We start from the raw sequence: 17,994 nt of genomic DNA, 5'->3' as shown, positions 1-17,994 counted from the left end.
TGAGGTACGTGCTAATTAGATTATTTAGAGCCTCCTGCTTATATAAACATTTTTCTTAAAATAAGGATACAGTTTATTTAAGGCCTACCTTTTAGGGAAACACAGTAAAGCTTAGTCTTAAATCTTTATCTGGAAAGCACTTTGGGCATTGGAGATCTTCATGATGACTCTAAAATCCATTTCGAATACAGATTATAAAATTTAAAGACAAAAAAATAGTAAAAATCTTGTGGATCCGTGGATACTTATATTTAGGGTGAAATGGACGGTCTAGATATTATATGATATAAACACTATATTTAGAGCTTGGAATCCAATTTTTTTAAAATAATTATAATGGTCAAGGTTGAGATGATCGATTTGAATATTTTCCAACACTAGAAGTACAATTTTCTATGAGTTTTGAAGTAAGGTGTTAAATAAAATCTTTTTTTTTTCTGAGTAGATCAGTAGGGAACGGGTCCTCTACTTCTTTTAGAAATGGAACTTAAAATGTCAGTCTCCCACCTTGACTACCTACAGCCCATTACTAAATAAATAAAACCATTTTTACCTAATGCATATTTAAGTTTAATAATGTAAAACAAGAAAAAACTATTACGAAGCCTGATCAGGAGTTGACTATACTTTATGCAGTTGACCAACGATTTTCTTGGTTTTTAGCCATAGAGTATGCAATATATTGCTCTATTAACACCATCTAGGCGAGGTTTGTAAATCTTTTGAGAACCTAAATTAAACTAAACTGAACAAAAGGAATATTCTACTAGGGTTTAAGAAAAATCAAACCAAAGGTTTATGTAAATTAACGAACAACAATTAGACGAAACTTTAGGAAAGAGTATTATCTCCCAAAATTTTTTATTTTACAAGCGCACCCATCTTCTTCTTTTTTCTTATTCCCAAATTGCTTTCACTTTGGATCTTGAACATCCAAAGTGACAAAGCCATTTCGTAATTTTGAATATCGAAGATCTCAAGTTCGCCCCCCCCCCCATAGTGATACTGGGGTTCAACTTGGAGCACTAGTTCCCATATGCTTTGAATGGGGAAAGAGAGTCCTAATACTACTATTTCCTATAAGTTTTGAATGGGATGAGAGAGAGTCTCAGTGAAAGTTAATTTCCAGGATTGGGAGTGGGAATACCCTTAAGAGCTTGTGGATTTTCTAGGTAGGAAATTGGGTAGCTTTTAGTGTATATTGGAAATGTGAAACATGCATAAAAAGTTTAAGGTGTGCCATGTTGATCAACACAATTTTTATTTTATTTTTTACGCCTTGATCAGCACAATTTTTATTTTATTTTTTATTTTTTTCGTTAGTAGGACAGTGCCCCAAGCTTTAAGGTATTGCCCTATTAACGAAAAAACTAAAATAAAAAATAAAAATTTGGGTTGATCAAAGGGTAACTTTGAAAAAATAAAAAAATATAGATTGATCGACCTTCTTTGCAATTTCCTCGCATTTCGCACTTTACCTAAATTTTAAAATCCGTAGGTGAATCACTCAAGGGAAAAAAACCCTATCTAATGATTAGAAAGTGGATTCTAAAATTTCAATTTGAAAAGATACTCTTAATTAGTCTCCAAAAGCCCTATCTAATGGTTAGAAAGTGGATTCTAAAATTTCAATTTGAGAAGATACTCTTGTTTAGTCTCTTAGCCAATGTAGAAGAAGTACAATTCGCTCTGCCGAAAATGTAACAAGAATTGTTATTAGGGAGTGTACAATGAGGCCATTTTCCATTAATACAAAGTCCACAATTATTTATAAGCATCCCATATGAAATATGAAATATGAGAGTTTGGATGTGTCACAAAGTTCAAAAAAATTTCTTTCAAACGTTGACTTTGATCAATGGAATAAATGCGGAATTTCAAATCCAAGATTAACATAGAGTACCTTGTACCAAAACTTAATGATCTCATTGTATACTTTTCTATCTTTTTCTTGTGAGATTAAAGGAATGGAGACACAATGGTCCTTATTACTTGTTTTCTTTAACAAATGCAGTCGATTCCCGTTCCAAAAGCTTGAGCTCATGGTGGGGACAATCACACAAACATGAAAATCATTTATCGTGGGAATCACAAATCACAAAATGGTTAAAATCTCAAACAGAGCCAAGCTAGAAATGGACGACTGTGACATTGCATTTCGACCAAGCATACAAACATGAAAATCAAATTACTGTTTGTGGGAATAAAGAATCACAAAATGGTTGAAGTGGAAATCAAAAGTCACAAAATGGTTGACAACTCAGAACAGAGCCAAGCTAGTAATGGATGACTGTGACATCGCATTCGAGCACAAAGCTCCTGGTGACCTTGTTCGCAGAGTAGGTCTTAGCGAGGAGAAAGCCACGAGCAAGACGAAAGGCTCCACTCCCTCCCACAATGGACATCTCCCTTACATTCTCCATAGTGGGATTCCTCCCAATCATAGTAAGCGTGCTTCCGTTTAACTCTCCGGTCGTGAACAGAAAGTTGAGTCCCATGAAAAGGCTGAATTCAGTCTGAGATGCCGAGGCATAAATTCCCTGCATTCTCCCTATTACCTTAGAAGTTATGGCATGGCCCTGAGTCAGGGGGTCATCTACTACGTTCAACATACCGAAGAATGTCGAAGAGGTTATGGTGGTGTTAGCCATGGCCACAATCAAAGCCGTCGCATTCTTAGTACCGCTCGCTATGTCGTGGAAGTAGAAGTGGAGATAACTCACCTTCTCTTTCCCTAGGCCTAAGCTCTTCTTCCAGTCCGCACCTGCCTTGCAGGCGACAATGGAGGAAAAGAGAAGCATGAGCAAGACCACCAGCCCTCTCATTTTTCTTTTTCTTCTTCCTGGGTTGGAGCCCAAAACCTCAATGTTGCAGCCCAAAACCCTTGGCAAGAGAACATTGGCAACATAAGATAAAATGAAAAGCATTACACAATTTGGGGGAGAGCATGCCAAATTTAACATTTAAGTTTTTAGTAATTTACGTATGGACAGAAAACAAAAATGAAATGGGAAAATTTTGGGCAAAAATTACGTGAAAGGTCAGTCAACCAATATTTTTTTCAATTTTTTCCTAAATTGGCCCCAATCCAAAGATGACATCTTCTGACCGCTTTTTAATTCTTATTTTTTTAGTTTTTTTTCTGGTAGCAGTAGCATAGTGCCCTGTTCAGAAGGCAGTTCGAAGTTGGCATCCTCAGACCACCTTACTTCTTAGCAAACAAATGAGCTAACGCCGTTTGAGGATGCCAACCACGAACTGCCCTAAAGAGTATCAGAGAAGGCAATCCAAGAAAGGGCACCTCATACCGCCTCCGAATGCTTAACAAAGTCATTCTTTCCTGTTTGAGGATGCCAATCTCGAACCTCTTTGAAGATCACCACATAAGATGGTCCGATGATGCTGCATCGGATTGACTACGCAGTGCCCCAAACATTAGGGCAAAGCCCTACTATCGAAAAAACATAAAAAAAAAGGTTAAAATGTTGTTCGAGGATGGTATCCTCAGACTGAAGGGAAATTTTGAAAAAATAAAAAACTCCAGGTTGATCGACCTTCCGTGTAATTTTAACTCAAATTGACTCATTTTATATTTTAGTATTCTTTTGATATCGATAGATACTTCACTCTAACCTTTTTATTAGAAAATATTTGGTGGTTTTTCAATACCATCGTCACTTAATGCTCGACCACCCCTATAGGTCGAGCATGTTTGGGGGGTGTTTTGGATCCAACTATTTATAGATCATCTTTCTTTTTTTTTCTTTTTTTTTTTTGAATGATAAAGTGAATTCATCAAGTACTATCAGGGGTGCACAAGGAAAGAAAGGAATAGAGAAGAAGTAAGAGAAAAGAAGAGAAAAGCAGGGTTGGAAAAGAGGGAGAGAGAGAGAGAGAACTCCCTTCAATAGTGACTATGGCTGAGCTTGTTCAGGTTTAGATACACCAATATTTATCTCCCAAAGATCAACTTCATTGGCAGTAACATGAGTGCAAATGCACAAAATAAGATAAAAAGGACATTGCCCAAAGTGGCCCCTTAGTAATCCGCTTTACCTTAGCTGAAAGAATATCACCAAAGATTCAAAGTCACCTCTTGAACTCCCATCAAAATTCAATCTGTACTTGTCTTGGTAAGGTGGAATCCAATTAGAATATCTAAGAACTCCATTTATGTTTGGAAAAAGTTTATATAAGGGTGAGACCGTAAACAATCAAATTAAGGTGCATCTCAAAATTCATTAGATTGTTTTGATGCCCAAAAATTAATTATCTCGACCTCGAGATATATAGACATGAGAAAAAATATATTTCTAAGTCTTGGAAACAATGCATTTTGTAATCTATGTTCTGGACTGTCAATTTTCAAGTTTTCATAGATTTGCTCGATATAAACTATTTTTGAAGTTTTAAATTTTCTAATGAAAATAAGGGATTGTATACGAAGAGACCATTTACCTTTGGCACAGGCAAACCACAATTATTTATAACCATCCGATGTGAAATTTGATAGCTTGGGTGTGTCATAAAGTTCGAGAAGATTTCTTTTGAAATTTGAGTTTGAACAATGAAATAAATGCAGCCAATGGTCAAGATTAATTGGGGTCACCTTGTATCAAAGGTCAATGGTCTCATTATATATATTTTTTAAAAATTTAAGCCATCACAAAGTTTTAACAACACCGTTCGACCATTTGAAAATACACCTTACTTTGATTGTTTAGTGCCTTGGCCTTATACAAACAACACCCTTTATGTTTTGAGATCATGTTGACCTGTGAAAAAATAATTTGGCGCAAAAAAAACAAAAAAAAAGAACAACTCCAAATCGAACTGCCCCCATATATGATTGTGCTTCGACCATTTGATGGCACAAGTAGATGTAGGGTTTTAAGGACTCCAAATTTTCTATTGTAAAATATTTATATGCTAAACGCGGATAATAGTGGGATTTTCATGTAAAAGAAATGCCCCCGTAAGTTAATAATTTGGGCACAAGATCATGTGATAGGTGGTCTCGAGTGACGACTTTCTCGGCTACCTAATTTATATAATTAGCAAATCAACCCCTAATTTTTACAAATCAGCAAGTCAATTGTTTTATATCTCACATGCATGTGCATGAGAGAGAGAGAGTGTACTCACAAGAGAGAGAGTGAATAAGCAAGAGAGAGAAATCTACACACCCATATTATAGGATACCTAAATTTGAGAGAGAGGGAGAGCGAGATCAACCATCTTTTCATATCTTAATAAGAGATTTTCATATCCATCCTTAACTTAATATTGTTTTAATATCTTAATTAGGGAGGCACAAGAGAGAAAGATTTCTAGATCCTCCTTATCTAACATTGTTTCTTCTTCATTGTTTTTAAAACCTCTTAAAGTTAGATCGGTGTATTTTTTTTATTTATTTTTTATCACACATTTTTCTAAAAGTTGTGCATGCAAGTCATCCCTATTTTTTCCCTTTATTTTTCGTTTCAAACCTCCTAAAATGGGTACATATCCCCAATTCAATCCCTATTGTGCGTAACTAATAACAAGAGAGAGAGAAAGTACCGACAATTTAAAATTTGATCAATATGAAAATTTAACCTATATGATTAATATATAGTAGCAATAAATTAGGGTGTGGTTTCTATAAGGTTGCACCTTAAATAATCCAATTAAGGTGCACCTCCAAATTTTAGTATAACATATAATTTTGGGGTAAATTTTTTTTAAGATTATTTGAAAATCTATCTTCATTTATAATTATAAAATTTTAGACTCCAAAAATGGATAAAATCAAATAGATATATAAAAATTTTTAAATCTTGAAATTAGACGGTCTAGATAACGTGTTGCAAAATGCGCCTTTTTTGAGACTCAAAATCTTTTTTTTTTTCATATTTATACATCTCTATGTCGAGATGATTTATTAGAGGGTTTTTTTATATTAAAACAACCTTTTCTGATAGATTTTGAAGTGCAACTCTATTTCTACATTTTGATGATGCAAACATATATAAACTTTTTCCATAAAAGTATCGTGCCTTAGTATATAATGGGTGCGCTTTCTATAAGGTTGCAACCTTAAACAATCCAATTATGGCGCATCTCCAAATTTTATCATAACTAGTAATTTTGTTTTAAAAAATTCTTAGGATTATCTTAAAATCTATTTTCATATCTAATTAGAAAATTTGAAACTCCAAAAATAGTTAAAATCAAGGAGTTCTATAAGCTTATAAAAATCTTGAAAATGGCAGCCTAGGTAAAGTGTTGTAAGATGCACTATTTCTGATGCTTAAAAACTTTTTTTTTTTATATCCATACATCTCGATGTCGAGATGATCAAGTAGGGGGTTTTTCAACTTTAAAACAACCTTTCTAATAGATTTTTGAGGTGCATATGTAATTCTACATTTTAAGGTTGCAACCTTACATAAACGTTTTCCTTATATAATAATGTAAATAAGAGAAAATAAAATTCAAGTTTTCCTCATATAATAATGTAAATAAGAGAAAATAAATATCAAGATAGAGAAAGATAGGCATACCATATCTAAGATTGAGTTTCCATTTTTAATGAGCGAGAGAGATTTCCATATCATTGATTATCTCCACATTGTTTCCATATCTTAATTTGAGAGAGCGAGAAGAAATTCTTTTCATATCTTAATGAGAGATTTCCATTAAGAGAGGCACAAGCGAGAGATTTCCATATCCTCCTTATCTCAACATTGTTTCGTCATATTCTTTTTAAAACGTCCTAAACTTGGTAACAATTAGATCTTGCATTTTTTTTGTTGTTTTTGTTTATACATCCCTTTCCTAAAAGTTCTACATGCAAGTCATACCTAAAATTTTTTCCCCTATTTTTTGGTTCAAACCTCCTAAAATGGGTACCTAACCCCAACTCAACCCCTATTGTACCCAATAATCACGAGACAGAGAGAGAGAAAGTACCGACAATCTAAAATATGAAAGATATGAAAATTTAACCTTTTTTATTTTTATAATATATAAAAGAGCAATAAAATTTATCTTATTATAGTAAGTATATATATATATATATATATATATATATATATATATATATATATATATATATAGATGAAAAATCTTCCCAATGCCTATAGGTGAAAATGAACAGTGATTTCGCCTATACTCATCATCTTCCAAAGTTCATCGTAAGGTCACGATTGTATGTTAGTGTTTCAATTTTTATTTTATTTTTATTATAAATCAGAATGATTTGAAATTTAGAGTGTGTGTACATCTTAGTGAGATGCACCTAATAAAAATATAAAAAAAAATATTTCGTAAAATATAAGTTGACCAAAATACCCCCATAAATTTTCAGAGGTATTTTGGCCAATTTATATTTTACGAATTATTTTTCTTATATTTTTATTAGATTCTTCTATTTTTTATGAATACACGCTGCAAATTTCAAATAATTCTGATTAGTAGAAAAAAAAAATAAAAAAGAGAAACACTACCAGGTAACTGTCACCAAGCGATGAACTTTGGACGGTGATGAGCATATGCAAAATCACTATTCATTTTTGCCTATAGGCATTATGTAGTGTTTTCCATATATATATATATATATATATATATATATATATATATATATATATATATATATATATATATATATATATATATATATATATATATATATATATATATATATATATATATATATATATAAAGAAAAAGGCTGGTGTAGGTCTACGAGCTCACATCTACATATAAGTCTAACGGCAAGACATCAATCCTCAACAGGACTTACTTTCAAATAGACTTGAAATATGTTGTTTTGGTATCAGAATTCTTTTTGATGGCCTAAAATTTATTTTCATCTCTAACTATAGAATTTAAAGTTAAAATATAGAGTATATTGAGCAAATCTATGAACACTTGAAAATGTTGAAAAATTGATGGTCTAAATGTACTATTTCCAATACTTAAAATCTATTTTTTCTCATGTCCATACATCTCAAGGTCGAGACAATCGATTTGAGGGTTCTTTTTAGTATCGTAACAACTTTTTCTAATGGATTTTTGATATTTGATTGTTTAGAGCCTCACCCTTATATAAATTTTTTTATTTAAGGAATATAGAAGTTTAAATATTAAAAAATAATAAAATATCACATTTCCACAAGTCTATTATCGTTAAAAATTGGGTAGTTGGAAGCATTAATTGGAAGAGAGATCAAAGGATTGAAACAGAAAAGCAGCCCTTGTCCCAACCGGAATTCTAAGGTCCAGTAATAAAATCTTCCCTAAAAAAGAAAAGTGACATCCCAACGATAGAGATAAAAAGTCTTACATCGAGAGTGAAATTCTTTATTTAAAATTATTACTACGAAACAACAACCAATGCAGGTCAACAATAGCCCTGCCACCAAGACTTTATTTTTATTTACCCTTCAACTACCCTACTATAGAGCTGGAAGATAAATATGTTACTTCTTTTATTTTTATTAAAAAAAGGAGACAGGGCCTTCTTTTCAACTGATTTTATGATAAAAAAAAAAAAAAAAAGAAGAAGAAAAGAAAACAAAACAAAACAATAGCCCCTAATTATCTAAAAAATCCATAGTAAACTTTATTCCGTTTCCAAGAACAATAGACCTGGTTCACTCTACAGCACACAAGGACAACTGCACCACCAGAAATTTTAAAGATCAGGCCGAGTCAGTAGTGAATAACAGTGACATGGTACTCCATGATAGCATTCAAATTGGTGGCGTTGAAGGAGTATGTTCGGAGGCGAGCATAACCGCGAGCCAATCGAAATACCCCATTCCCACCCACTACGGACATCTCTCTCACCCTATTCAAAATCGGGTTCCTACCGACGACTGTGAGCTCACTCCCATTGAACTTGCCCTCTGTGAAGAGGAAGTTCATCTCCATAAAGATAGTTGGCTCAGTTTGGGACACAGAGGCAAAGATGCCTTGGGCCTTTCCGATCATCTTCGATGTAAGGTTGGGGCCCTCAGTGAGTGGTTGGTCCATAACCCTGACCATGCCAAAGAGGGTGGGTGAGGACTGGGTGATATTGGCCTCGGCCACGATCAGAGGGGTCGGGTTCTTCGCATCGAGCATGTCGTGGAAGTAGAAATGAAGGTAGTCCACTTTCTTCTTGCCTAGGCGTAGGGGTCCTTTCCATTCCTCACCATCCTCAAAGCCCTGAGCCTCTAAGGTGGCCAAGAGCAACAAGGAGGCTAGCCCTATGGCTAATGTGTTTCCTCTCATCTTAGGATGGATTAGCACCAAAATCTTGGTTAAACCAATAACTTCCTCCTAATTAAGCTATGGGCTCATTTAGTGGGCCTATTCACAAGGGCATGCTCTTTGTATAGTAACCTAATTAGAAGACTTTTCTTGCTTTACGGGTTAGTTATCTGCAAAGTCTTAGCTGCCATTAGGTATAGCACGTTATGCTTTTGTGATGTTGACGTTAATATAATGTTTACAATTTGTCACTTGGCCGTGTTGTTATTTTATCAATGCTTGAAAGATTTTCAATCCGGATCGAAATTGGCAGATTTGGATTGGGAATTGTGGTAGACGATCTGGTTCCTACAGTATATCGCGGATCCAGTTGTTCACTCCTAAAACCCAGCGGTTCTAGATAGAACCAACTAATTCTGTCATAGAACTGACAGAACCAGTCAATTCTACAGAAACCGGTTCAGCACCCTACTTCCCACACATGTTTTTAGTATACCTTAATTTTTGGAGCAATTTACATATGGACACAAAATAATTATATAAAATATAAAATGGGCTGTTTTTGGGCAAAATTACTAGAAGGATCGGTCAAAACGTTATTTTTTTTCTTATTATGAAATTACCTCTCAATTTGAGGATACTTAGACTGCTTTTTAATTTCATTTTTTAGTTTTTACAATAAATAGGGTTGTGACCTATGGTTTGGGGCGATCCGAGACCTCATTGAACCCTTCAATGCCTTGTTTTGGTGGTGTTCTGGTGGTCCCATGTTAGAATCCTAGGACCGCATTAAACCCTTTGATGCCTTCAAAATAAGGAACATCGACAAACTTTTGGGTAACCATCTCCTGCATCCTTTTGGGCTTCCATGCCCTTTTATAAGGGCTTGCAAATCAAGATCTGTTTTTTTTTTTTTTTTTTTTTTTTGGGTAATTCAGTGAAGAAGACAAGCCTCTATCCATTTTTTTCGATAGATTAAGAATTAGCTTTTAAAGGTATTAATAAAATAGTGTTAGTGATGGAAATGAAAACCACAACGTTGTGACTAGGGTGTGGGGTGCTAAAACCACGACCTTAGGCCCTTCCCAAACCGAGATCTTTTTTGTGAACAAAAAATCGCGAAGCGTCCCTTTTAATGACATAAACTCTCTCTCTCTCTTTAATTTACCTCCATTCTTTAAGCAACTGGCAATATGCATGATGGAGTCCATCTTAAAGTTCGTTTTCTTTTGCCTCTCCCATTAAAATGTGGGAAGAGAAGAAAAACCCTTTGACCCTTATGTTTAACCTTATAGAAAAATTTGGGTTAGAAAATTTCATTTCACAACAACTACTCGTATTTTGAACCTCCTGTTGACTGTAAAAGGATTGTAACGGACAACACACGCTTAGATATGATACGTTATCGATATTTACATGTTTTTTTTAAATAATTAAAAACTATAATGCAATACCACTTTATTATATTTTAACCTAAAGAGCTAGATTTTAAAAAAGAAAAAATGAGTGATTTTTTGAAAATTTTTAGGCAGAAACCGTCTGATGTGGCTGATTCGCCAATCCAACCTGATTTTTCAAATGGAAGATCTGGGTCACGGATCCGTGTTTTGAAACCTTTTATTGGATATAAACATTTTATCTATTTTAAGAATAGATGCAATTTTTATGAGGCTTAGGATTTATAAAAAGAACTTAAGGCCTCGCATCGAAAGTGCATTTGGAAAACAATTTCGACATTGGAAATCTGTCCAATGGCTCTAAAGTCAGTTTCCATCACCAATTACGAAATTTGAAGCTAAAAAATTATACAGATCTTGAAAATTGACTTATTCGACTGATACAAAAGATGGACTTGGGTACAAAGAAGGGCAAAGCTTGGGCTTGTGGAAGAGAGAGAAATGTGGTGGTTGGGTGGCGGCATATCCTCCACACCTCTTCCATAGGGTTTAAATATTGAAACAGGCTTTACATGCCAGCTTCGGCTTTTCGGGCCGGTCTAGGTTAGGCCCGAAATCATTTTTGCAGGCCCGGGTCAATCATGAAAATTCCAGGATTTTTCATGTCGGGCTCGGGCCGTCCATAGCCGAGCTAGTGGCAGGGCTTTTCTTTAATTTCAAGATGAGTAATAGAGCGAAACACACGTGTGGGGAAATATAAGCCAAGGAGAAAGGGCAATGTTAGAGTTCGAATTAACAAGTTTGACATTTGGCCACAATTGGCTACGTTGTTTTCATACCCTTCGTTTTGATTCTTTTTTTTAAAATCTTTTTTACGTTGTATCACGCCATAACTAACACGAGATATTGTTACTTGGAAAGCTTTCTGTATGCCACTAGGAAAGCGTATATATGCCATTCCTCTCAACTTTTCGATCCGAATGGATCGGGAAATGACTTCAATCATAATGTCATACCTAAAAATACTTTTTTATTTTTAATTTTTTTTTTAAATCATGTAAATACCATTTTTTTTTTTTTAAATCATGTAGATACTCAAATGTCTTGCCTAAATACACTCATAAAGTAGCACCTTCGAAAAATACTAACAAAATATTTTAAAAAAATTGGATGACAAAATACACTTGAAAGCTTCCTTGGTAATTTGGTTATTTATTTTTTGAAAATATTGTTTCAATATTTTACATAGATATGTTCCATTGAGATGGTGAAACACCAAATTTCACATTTATATAATTTTTAAAAATTGAAATAAAATACTTTGAGACGTCGAATCTGATCAAACAGTGAGAAGTTCACTCGTGATATGAGGGCTGAAGCTTTCCCCACCATCCATTTAGAATAGACGGCTGAGAGAGAGAGGCAAATATATAAATTCTCTATGGCTAGTAGCCTATAAAAAGCATTTCCGTTTCTATTTGCTCAGTCCTCAATATTATTAGATGGTACATGCAAATTGTGTTGGGAAAATAATTCAGAAGTGAAAAGGGTATCTTAATCATTTTGCCTCATTGGGATTATCTTAGATTTTGGGAGTTCAAGAGAATCTTCTAGTCTTGTGAGGAAACAAAGGGTCCTAGGAACGAAAGGAAATGGTTATTATCCTTTCTATATTGCGTTGGAACAATAGTTACTGGGAGCGGGAGCAGGAGCGGCTCCGGTTCAGGGAACAGTGAGCGCCGGATCGATGACTGTTTAAAGCTCTGGAGCTCAAGAAGCGAGTTTTGGTGAGGGTAGAAGTTACGGATCGAGATCCCGTTTGAGCAAGGAGCAAGATCCCGATACATTGGGATCGAGATCCCCATTTAACGGGAACGCGTTCCATGTATTTATGGAGCGAGATCCCGTTTGATTAGGTTGTGAGATCCCGTTTGAGTACGAAGCGAGATCTTGATACATTGGGATCGAGATCCCTATTTGACAGGAACGCGTTACATGCAACATGGGATCGCGTTCCCATATCTATTAGGATCGCGTTTCCATCGACAACAAGTACGAGATCCCATTTAATGTTGAGTCTCGCCCCCAACTAAATAATACCACGATCCTATTTAGCTAGAATCGAGCTCCATTCATTGTAGGATCGCATTTCGCACAATGGTGGTCCATGCCCCCATCGCAGAACTCCACTTGTATGAAGAACCCAATTCCATTACACATGGATTCGTGCACCAAGTAAGCACGGCAGCCTGTTCACATACAAATGCAATATCAATTTGGTTAAATATAAAAACCATTGTTCTATCTATCAATGGCCCATGCGGCTAGATCCATGCGCAACCAATCCTTGGTGTCCTTGGATTAATTAAATCCCATTAATCTAGTGTGAAATAAAGTCTTTTAATGCTATAAATGATTAATCTTAGTATTATTCAAATTCACATATATGATACGAAAATGAGCTTTACGTTGTCGTTTATATACATGAAAATATATTGTCTAGGATTTGGGTAACATTTGGATACAACCTAAGTATATATGGTTACTGTTAGACTTAAATTTGGGAAATGCATCACCGTTATTTTTTGGCAGAAATAACTATATGAAAATTTTACTAAAAGAATTAATTTTTATATTTAAATTTTATTTTTATTTAAGAAGTTTCTTTTAGAAAGTTATAAGATGGTAAAATAAATTTATTCAAATTTTTGAAAAAATTTATTGTCATAGACATAAAGATAATTTTTTAAATATATATATATATATATATATATATGAGAAAGTCTTCCCAACGCCTATAGGCGAAAATGAATAGTGATTTTGCCTACCCTCATCACCATCCAAATTTCATCACGCGGTTACGATTGCCCCGTAGTGTTTTATTTTTAATTTTTTTAAAAAAATCATAATGACCTGAAATTTGGAGAGTATGTACATCTTACTGATGCGCATCTAGTAAAATGTACATCTTAATGATGTGCATCTAATAAAAATATAAAAAAAGTTATCCGTGAAAAATAAATTGACCAAAATACCCCTGAAAATTTTGGAGGTATTTTTTTCAATTGTTTTCATGTAAAATATTTGTTTTTCTAATTTTTTAAGATTCCCCTATTTTTGTTGAATACACGATCCAAATTTCAAGTCATTTAGATTTGTAGAAAAAAAAAATGAAAAATGAAACACTATCAGACAATCGTGACCGCACTATGAACTTTAGACGATGATGGGGGTAGGCAAAATCACTATTCATTTTCACCTATAGGAGTTGCGTAGTGTTTTACTTTATATATATATATCCAAATTTGGGAACTCATTTGAGAATTATATAGTATTTTATAAAATCAAAGATATAGGAAATGTTTATATCAGGTTGCAACCATAAAATGTAGAACTAAGGATGCACCCCAAAAATCTATCGGAAAATGTTGTTTTAATGTTGAAAGAGTCTCTAATTGGTCATCTGGACATCAAGATGTACGAGTGTATGAAAAAAATAAATAAATTTGAGTGCCAGAAATTGTGCATCTTGCAACATATCATCTACAATGTTACAGAACGCGTTCTGTGAGACAGTACGAGCGAGATCCATGAAGTAGAGGAAGCGGAATCTATTGTGTATGGGACCAAAATCCGTGCTTTAGCGAGAGAGAGATCCGTTGTTAATGGGAGCGAGATCCCTGAAGTAGAGGGAGCAAGATCCTTGAAGTATCGGGAGCGAGCTCCGTTGTGAATATGATTGAGAATCCTAAAAATTGGAGCGACATCCCAAAAATATGGGAATGGGTTCGAGCGAAATCCTGGTTCCGGAAAGCCGGAGCAAAATTCCGGAGCGGCCTGGTAACTATGGTTGGAACTAGTCGATAAATCCCTTATGAATGATGCCTCAAATTTTGGTATGTGACCTCTGACACAATGGGTTTTTTAAGTTTTAAGTTTTTTAATCTTATTTTTAGATTTTAAGTCTGGTGTTATTTTTGTCTTTTAGATTTTAAGTTTAGGGATATGCATGTGCGGTGCACGTGTATTAAATATTAGTCAATAAAATATATATTTAATCTTAAACTGGCATATTCGCTTTTAGAGAGTTATAGAAAGAGAGATTTTGTTGATCCATATTCACATATGGGCTTCTATTAGAAAATAATTTCTCATATTAAAATTATATTATTTTATAACCCACTTTAAAATTATTATTAATCATATTAGTAAGGGAAAAGTTTATATAGAGCCGAGCCTTGAAACAATCAAATTAGAGCCTACGTCAAAATTTCACTAGATGAAGTTGTTTTGATGCCTAAATATCCTCAAATTGATCATCTTGACATCAAGATGCATGAACATGAGAAAAAAATGGATTTTAAGTTTTTAAAATAGTGTATTTTACAACGCATTTTTAGACAGTCAATTTTCAAGATTTTCAAGTTTTCATAGATCTGTCAATCTACACTATTTTTTAAGCTTTAAACTTTATGACTAAAGATAAAAATATATTTTAAGGCTATCAAAAATATTTCCAATATTAAAACCACATTTCTTAATAGTATTTGAAGGTAGGCCTATTAGTAAATATGTTATTTACTAGTAAGTAAATATTCTTCTAGACAATTAGAAAAACTTTATATCACATAAATTTCAAAATATGCTTATAATTGTATTAATGACTTGCATTTTGAGGTAATTATTTTCTTAAAAATAATTTCAATTACATTATTTACATATCTAATTTGTAGTTACGGTAAATTACTATCTTGTTTTCCTTTTTCTGTATATGCAAGCATATCATTAACTAATATAAATAAATTTACTTTTACGTATATTAGTAAATACATTATTTAGTTATAAGTAAGTATTATTTTTAAAACTGGAGAAACTGAAAATACAAAAAAGAAAAACAAAGAAAGAATTATTTTTTTGTTAAAATTACTTTAATATAAAGTTCGCGAACGCTTTTTTTTTACCTATAAGTAAATATTATTCTAAAAAATTTGAAAAAATAAAGTCCCAAAAATGTGTCACATGGTATGTGTAATAAACAACCCATGATAATTAGATATTTATTGCAATTAAAACTAATAATAAAGTTGGTATACATGCCAAAAAAAGTAAAATGATATATATGCCTTTCTCTTGATACTATATAACGTAATATCAAACAAATATAAAAATTGATACCTTAATAACGTAGAGATGATAATATTATGAATATAATTCAATTTCATAATATTATGAATATAATTCAATTTCAAAAAAATTTATTAAATGTAAGCTAAACTAGTTAATATAAAGTAATAAATTCTATAAATAACATTAGAATTTATTTACTCTTAATAAATAATTACAAAGTTATGCTTATCTGATCATGAGATATTCATAATATTTGATTAGGATTTTGAATCTTTTTGCAGATTTCAATTATATTTTTTGTATAATTAAGTGCACATATATTTGTCACATGAACTTTATAACAATTATTACTATTATTAGTTATTATAACAAAGTAATTAGTTATAATAATTTAAACAATTATTGATAAATTAAAATGTAAAAGTAAAATAATTTAAACAATTATTGATAAATTACCTGAATGTGTATTTAGTTGTATGGAATAAGCTATAATTACATGATTTGGAGCAATTGCACTATTACAGGGTTGTAAAATAATATATTCGTTTTTTTTCTATTTATGAAAAATTTGGGTAGGAGGCCTTCTCCCCCACCGACGAAAAATTTGGATAAGAAGCCTTCTTCCCCACTAATTTACCCAAAAAAATAAGAAAGTCTTGGAAGGCCCTGTAGGTGACTGTCATTTCCATCCAAAGTATATTGGACTGGTTATTGTTGGGATGAATTAGATGAGCTTTTCTGGTGGGATTCATGGCAAAATTGACAAAATAAATTCTTGGCCATCTTTCTTTCAAGAGAAAGGGGATAATGGGATTCTCCCATTCCTTGAAAGCAATGGTTTGAACCTTCGTCATCAACCCATGTTGCTCATTGTTTATCTTTCGAGTAGCTCATCGATCTCATTGCCATGTATATATGGAATTGTAGTAACTCCCAAATTTATTGTTTTTTTAATTTTTCTATTGAAATAACAATGGTAGTTATGTTGCTTTCAATCTCTCTCATTGGTCTCTTCTTGATTTAGTATGCAGATACTTTTTTATCAGTGGCTCAATATTTTACACCTATGCGATTGATTTAGTTCAGTTAATATTTTCACCATGATCTCTGAATTCTCTTTTCAAGTAGTTAATATTTTTACCATTGGCATATACAAAAAAAAAAAAATTGTATAGAGTAAATCAAAACATTAAGCAGCCTAATCAGTATGTAGTTCTAATCATAGTATTCATGTTTCAATGCAAAAATAAAAATAAAAATTGCAAGCATAGACCACCTCAACATCACATGACATTAGAGAAAACAAGAAAAAAATACAAAGTAATAACCAAAGTAAATTCAATACAACATACTTATATGCGACGGAAAGAGCGTGAGAGGGGAGAAATGTGGTTGCATATGACTGAGAGGATGAGGGAGACAAACTTATATAGAGATGAGAAATCACAGAGATGGAGAGAGTGTTGGGAAAACCATATAGAGACAAAGAGAGGAAAGAAATTTAAATATAACGATTTTAGGGAGAATTTTAAAACAGTAGAGAGGGAGGAGAGACAATTAAATTTGAGATTATGGGGGAGGAGAGAGTAAATAGAGGAAAATATTAAACGTTTAGAAACATTTAGAGTTAACCAGAGAAAAAAACAATCGGAGGGGGAGAGAGGTAGAGTGATTTTAGAAATGTTATAATAGGAACTTTTAAAAAAGAGGGAGAGAGAGAGGTAGATTTATTAGAAGAGAAAAAATAAGAGAGATTTTAAGAAAGTTGATTTATGAAGAGACTGAGAGTAGGTACATGAGAATAAAGAGAGAGAAAAAAAATCGGTGGAGATGTATTAGAAAAGAGAAAATAGAGACACGTGGCGCAAGAATAAGGATAAAAAATAAAGTATAATATGTGTAACAAGAAAATGGAAGTTACGGTAGAGAAGTTTTGAAATGTGGGGAGAGGTAGAGAAATTTTAAGAAAGTTAATTTATTAGGATAGAAAGAGAATGGAGGTATGTGGAAAGAAATTAATTACTAATTAATTTTTACGAACCTCCTAAAACTGAACCTACTAGATCTTGTTTTTTTTCTTATCCCATTGATGGTCTAGAGCCTTGGATGCTAGGCTGGCAAAATGTTTATACAAGCCAAGCTGTCTGAGTCTTGGAATCACTAACCAATCCTTGGACAAAAATTCACAGTCTAGGGATTGGTTTGACGTTTTTTACCTCTGACTTCTTGA

At 33.1% G+C, this 17,994-nt stretch overlaps 1 non-coding gene and 1 pseudogene across 1 annotated transcript; both read right to left on the bottom strand.

The window, feature by feature from the left end:
• Nucleotides 1-2,276: 2,276 nt before the first annotated feature.
• LOC18428179 (dirigent protein 22) lies at nucleotides 2,277-2,938 on the bottom strand. Its single transcript, XR_016040743.1, has one exon. It is a non-coding gene; the product is annotated as a dirigent protein 22 (transcript).
• Nucleotides 2,939-8,697: 5,759 nt separating this feature from the next.
• LOC148780603 (dirigent protein 22 pseudogene) lies at nucleotides 8,698-9,261 on the bottom strand (annotated as a pseudogene).
• Between the last annotated feature and the right edge of the window lie 8,733 nt (nucleotides 9,262-17,994).

The sequence above is a fragment of the Amborella trichopoda genome, chromosome 9 (assembly GCF_054954075.1).
Source record: "Amborella trichopoda isolate Santa Cruz 75 chromosome 9, AtrichopodaSantaCruz75HAP2 v2.0, whole genome shotgun sequence".
Taxonomy (NCBI): Eukaryota; Viridiplantae; Streptophyta; class Magnoliopsida; order Amborellales; family Amborellaceae; genus Amborella; species Amborella trichopoda.
This window is presented reverse-complemented; position numbering and strand designations above follow the sequence as displayed.